Source organism: Mastomys coucha, unplaced genomic scaffold (assembly GCF_008632895.1).
Source record: "Mastomys coucha isolate ucsf_1 unplaced genomic scaffold, UCSF_Mcou_1 pScaffold6, whole genome shotgun sequence".
Lineage (NCBI taxonomy): Eukaryota > Metazoa > Chordata > Mammalia > Rodentia > Muridae > Mastomys > Mastomys coucha.
The window spans coordinates 8,912,222-8,917,849 of record NW_022196912.1 but is presented as its reverse complement, the minus strand read 5'-3'; the positions used below and the strand labels follow the sequence as shown (position 1 = coordinate 8,917,849).

Sequence of the window (5,628 nt, the reverse complement as noted above, 5' to 3'; positions counted from 1 at the left end):
TTTCCAGAGTGGTTGTACCAGTTTGCAATCCCACCAGCAATGAAGTAATGTTCCTCAGATTCTCTTTTACCCTCTGAAGTGGAAACTTAGGGATTCTTTGGAAAGTCAGTTGTGTTGGATGGTGTTTTGTTAAGACAAACGTGAAGGAATATTTCATTGAAGCAGACACAGGTGAAGGACTAAGGCAGACTTGTGAAGATATGTTTCTCTGAAGTAGACACAAGAGAAAGGATGTTCTGCTAAAGCAAACATGTGAAAGGACACGTGATGAAAGGTTCTTTCCTAACAACACACATGTATTGGTCTACCTTACACTGTGTAATTGAGCTCTGTTTGTTAGGACTCCATAGAAAGAAACTCACTAAAAACCTTTTGGTGGGGTGTTACACTTTCATGTCACTTTCTCAGACTCAGGCTGATTGGCAAAGTGTAGGCAGCTGAGATAGACGCACATGCCGAAGCAAGACCTATGGAGGACACATTTGGAGAGAGTATAAAAGGACTGGACAGACAGTGACAGAGACTGAATTTGACTTATAGAGCTAATTGTGCAATGTTTGCTGGTCTCGCCTCTTTGTGCCTGAGAGAGGCACAGCTGAGAACTTTTCCTGAGCTTCCTGTTGGCCCTGGTCCCCCCTGTTGACTCAGGCTGAGGCTGAGGCCTGGCTGTCTCTGCTAGGTAGTGCCACTGCCATTGATATGTGTTTACTATCTCATTTCTACCAAATTAGACTGTTGGTGTATCTACCTATAAAGTGTTTGTGAGTGGATTGAGCTGACTGTGAACTGCTGTCAACTTTCAGAAAACACAGATGGGAATTGTTCTAAAGAACCATTTCTAAACAGGTCCACTTCCCCCATATCCTTTCTTTTCCACTACCTCTGGTGGGTGGTGAGCTAAAAGGGAGGTTAAAGTGTTTAAGCATCATCTGTAAAAATAGACTTAAAAAAAATTAAAGTGACAACCCTCCATTTTCTTTCTTTGAACTGGCCTCTTCATTCAACCTAGAACTCAGCAATTCTGTCACTGTCTGGGAAGCTGTGGAGCACCCTGTCCCCACCCCTGACCCCAGGCACAGGAGCTACAGGTTTCCACAGGCACACCCTGCTCTGAAGTGGGTGCTCACCACCTGAAGTCAGGCCCTCACACTTGCATGACAAACACTCCACTCAGTGAGTCCTCGCTCAGATTTGCACAAAAAGAAAACGCATAGATTGTCTTTCAAGGAAAGTCTTAGGGCTGGAGAGAGGGTTGAGTGATAAAGGTCACTCACTTGTGTTGTTTCCCAGCTCCCACACTACACAGCTCACAACTTCCCATAACCCCAGTTCTGTGGTTTCCAATACCCTCTGACATGTGTGGACACTTACATGCATGTGATACATAAGCACTCACACAGCCACCCATACATATACATAACAACCCAGCAAGCAATTCTTTTTAAAAAGAAAACTCTGTTGACATTAACATGCCATTGTATCATCAATAATTTATGATATGTTTAGCCTGGAATGCATCCTAGTGACTTAAACAGACATTTTTAATTTCAAAAAAGCATTTGTTTGAGAGAATGGAAGTAGACACGGGGTCCCACTCCTTACCAAAAAGCTACTTGTAATTTATACCCACTGGCAATGCTATTAGATCTGGCTCATATCCAGTAGTCATTGGCAAACCCTAACCTGGACCGTAACCCTGACCCTGACCCTGACCTTGACCCTAACCCATTTTTCTTGGACTTTTGTTACTTTTTTGCTTTCTTTCTTTCTTTTTTTCTTTTTTTTTTTTTTGATTGATTGTTTCAGTTTTTGTTTTGTTTTCAGAGACAATGCAAAGTTGGGTGAGTAGGGAGTTGGGTAGAATTTGAGAGGAATTGGAAGAGAGGAAAGATCATGATGAGAATGAATTGTATGAGATAATTTTAAATAAAAATTCAAAACAGGAGAGAAAAACAGCACCTGTAATTTTTTTTTTTTTTTTTGGTTTTTCAAGACAGGGTTTCTCTGTGTAGCCCTGGCTGTCCTGGAACTCACTCTGTAGACCAGGCTGGCCTCGAACTCAGAAATCCGCCTGTCTCTGACTCCCAAGTGCTGGGATTAAAGATGTGCGCCACCACCGCCAGGCGCCTGTAATTCTTTAGTACATTTATTTGGGGACCTCTGTGTATGTATACACTTTATGGAATGGCAGTGCAAAAGCTCTGTGATTTTCATGATTATACTCGAAGCTGAGCCATTACTTTCTTTATACCACACATAAGTGTTACTGTAACTTTTATGCTCCTGCGTTAATTGTTGTCTCTAAGGTTTACTGCCTCTGTCTGCTCACCTAGGCCTAGTTCTGGAAGCTTCTAGCCTCTGTACAATCTTATCTAGACCTAGAGTGTTTTGAGCATCTGTGACTTCCTACTAAATAAGCCCACAGTTTCTTTTCTTTCTGAACTCTGGCTGGCTGGTTCAACTCATCTGTTTTGGCTCAAACTCCTCTCCAAGCTGACTGACTCAATCTGGCTTCTCTCTCAGCCTCTGACTTTCTGCTAGGTTTGACCTCAAACTAATTCTGTTGATCTTTACTAATATTCTGCTCCATCTTATTCCCTGGTTTATTCTATCTTCACCTGTGTACCTTGTTCTCTCTATGCAACCTGTCTCTGTAAAATGACTCCTTCCCCACCCTCTACGCACTGTTCCCTCTTATGTTGGTTGCCTTTCTTTCCTCTCCTTGTGAGAGCTGGGCGTATCCTATTTTGTCTAATCTTTCTGATTTCTCTCTCTCTCTCTCTCTCTCTGTGAGTGTGTGTGTGTGTGTGTGTAGTTAATATGAGGAGGCCAGAGGAGTCATATGGAGTCCCCCTGGAACTAGAGTTATAGAAAGTTGTGAGGTCCTCTGGAAAAGCAGCATGAGCCTAACCACTGACCTATCTTTCCAGCCCTGTAAATATAATTTTTATAAATTAAGAAAGATTGCAGTGGCTTTAAAAGAGCATTTGTCTATGGCTCTACTGGTGGTCTTAGATTGTGTTTGTTATTTAATGGGGTCTTATCACATTCACTTGCAGATAGACTAGAACCTGAGTTCAGCAAGGACACGGACATGACAACTGTCTGGCGTGTTCCAGACTGACATGCCTGACACTGAGTTGATTACAGTAGATTATAGTAACTAGCTACTGTTGCATCCCTCGCCCCCTTTTCACTGCAGCAGAATGGCTGCATCTATTCCCATGATGCTCCAGGGTTTTTAAAAACAGGTCAAAGCTTGAGGTCAGGCCTCAGCAGACATATAGTGTTCTAATGGAGTCAGCTGCCAAGCAGCCAGTGTTAAGGGAAGGAACTAGCCCCTGCCCCATGGAAGAGAAGGTGCACCTGAGATGAGAACTACCCGACCACCTTCTGAACACATCCTTGTTTGTCTGTCTGTTGAAAACTGAATTTCTTTTCATCTTTGTTTTCTCATCTAGTCTACTCTGAAGGTCACTGCCTGAGCTTTAAGAAAATGAACCCATTGCTTGGGAAGTTGGTCTCTAAATGTATTCTATGTCACACTGAAAGATGCTAGGCAGAGTGGCTTGGGTGGGCCAGGTTATAGTTGATGTTATAGATGTGTTTTTAAAACATCACTAACTTATCTCTTCTCTAATACCTTCCGTTGTTTCTACTTTTTAGTTTAACACACATATGTAACATGAGTTATCTTACGTAGCTTCACATGATTCAGTATTATTCCTTCCTTGTGAACATGGGCTTCGCATTCATTCAGCCCCATATTGAATATCTCTCCCACTTTCCCTAGACTATTATCTTGCATTTTTATTTCATTTCTTAAAAAAGTAAAGCATGTGGCTTTAAAATTATTCTGTACTGCATGGGGTATGACTATAACATGCCAGCATGCTGCTTTTCCTAGTGACTCTTCTTTCTCCTTCATTACTTTCTTCCATTACCTACATTCCTCTGGAGCCCCATCTGCGCGTATAATTGGCCATTTCTATTTTTACCCTCTTGTCTATTAAACTTGACTTTCTATGTTGCATGCTTTCTTTTCTTCTGGTGATTACTTTGTTATGTCTGCCTTTACATATCTCTTTTGTGTTGACAAATCACTCCACACTTAAAAACACTACAGACGTTTATTGTCTTGCATAGTTTCTAAGTGTCAGAGACCATGAGAGTGAATTAGCTCATCCTTCTACTGAAGCTGAGTCAGCACGTTGGTTAGGCTTGCAGGGGAGCTGAGGGTTTGCATGAAGCTGCAGGGTCCACTGCCAAAATAGTTCACTCAATGGTTGTTGGAAACTTGGCTGTTGGTAGGAAACCTCAGCTGAGCATGGAGACACATCAGCAGGCTCCCTGAGAGCAGGGAATGTAGTCCTGAGGAGTTCAAGGTGAAAGACACGATGTCCTTTATGACAGGCTCAGAGGTGAGTCTCCATCCTTCCAGAGTAGCCTGTCATTACGAGGGTTAGCCCCATATAGTTAAGGAAAGAAGGCAGGTGACCACAAGGTGAGGACCTTTGGGGGCTATATGGAGGCTGGCTGCCGACTGTGTACTGGGTTTTGAATTATTTTCCCATTTAGTCTTTAATCTCTCCCTACATCTTTTAAAAGGTATTGTCTTTCAAATAATAGATAATAGATTCTATTCACACTTAATCTCCACTACCCTAAACATAGTCTGAGATTTCTCACACATTTCCAAGTTTACCTTTGTCTAACATTGATTTTGTTATATTGTTATAACATTGTCCTAGAAGCCACTTGTATGCTTTATGTCCCTTTGCTCATCCATGACAGTCAAGAAGGCTAACTTCCCGGTATCTATCTGGATTTGATCTGTCAGTCTTTTATTAGGGATTTCCGACTCATGAGGATATTAGTCTGATCATTGATTTTGGTGGTGGTTGGTTGGTTAGGTTTGCTTTTGGTTTTCTGAGGGGGAACATGAAGTTGGGTGGGTAGGGAGGTGGAGAGGAGTTGGGAGGAGTTGGGAGGGGTTGGTAGGGGTTGGAAGAGGGAAAGATCATGATGAGAATGAATTGTATGAGATAATTTTTAAATAAAAAAATTCAAAAGGGAGGAGAAAAACAGCACCTGCGACTCTTTAATACATTTATTTGGGGACCTATGTGTATGTATATACTTTATGGAGTAGTTGAAACTGAGCCACTAGTTCCTTTATACAACACATATGGACTGGGAGCTTGCCGGTGCACTTTATAAGACCAGCTATTGAAATATTGTTTTCTCTCAACAACATTCCAATAGCTGGTCTTATAAAGTGCACCGGCAAGCATCATCACCTTGCAGAGGGCCGTTTACTTTTCGAGTTTGTTTTCATTCTTACATCTTTAGTTGACGTCACTAGCAAAGTTATGTCCTCTTGGAGTTTCCCTTTTGTAAGGTTTTAAATAGTAATGATGCGTTTCTTAGCTATGAGGCCATTAAGCTAAAATTTCTCCTTGACTAGTCTTTGTTATCTTATGTCTTTAAAGGAGATCGCATGCTTCATCCAAGCTCCCAGTTATTTTGGCTCATAATATTCTGTTGTTTTTCCCCCAAGTTCTGTGATTCTACATTTGGGTTCTCTGTAGGCTTAGATTTTTAAAAACCTACTTTTAATAAGGGGTT

The 5,628-nt window shown here is 41.6% G+C and overlaps 1 protein-coding gene and 1 long non-coding RNA gene across 12 annotated transcripts in view; one reads left to right on the top strand and one right to left on the bottom strand.

Moving 5' to 3' along the window:
- Plekhh2 (pleckstrin homology, MyTH4 and FERM domain containing H2) overlaps nucleotides 1–5,628 on the top strand; it is a 106,210-nt gene that overhangs the window by 25,628 nt on the left and 74,954 nt on the right. The window lies entirely within an intron of this gene.
- LOC116080824 overlaps nucleotides 1–5,628 on the bottom strand; it is a 33,664-nt gene that overhangs the window by 22,022 nt on the left and 6,014 nt on the right. Inside the window, exon 3 of one of the 4 annotated variants that reach the window (XR_004114620.1) lies at nucleotides 4,117–4,447. The exons of 2 other annotated variants lie outside the window; for them this stretch is intronic. This is a non-coding gene — a long non-coding RNA (uncharacterized LOC116080824). Of the gene's footprint in view, nucleotides 1–4,116; nucleotides 4,448–5,628 lie in introns of those variants that run through there. One more of the 4 variants, XR_004114621.1, reaches the window with a different exon arrangement.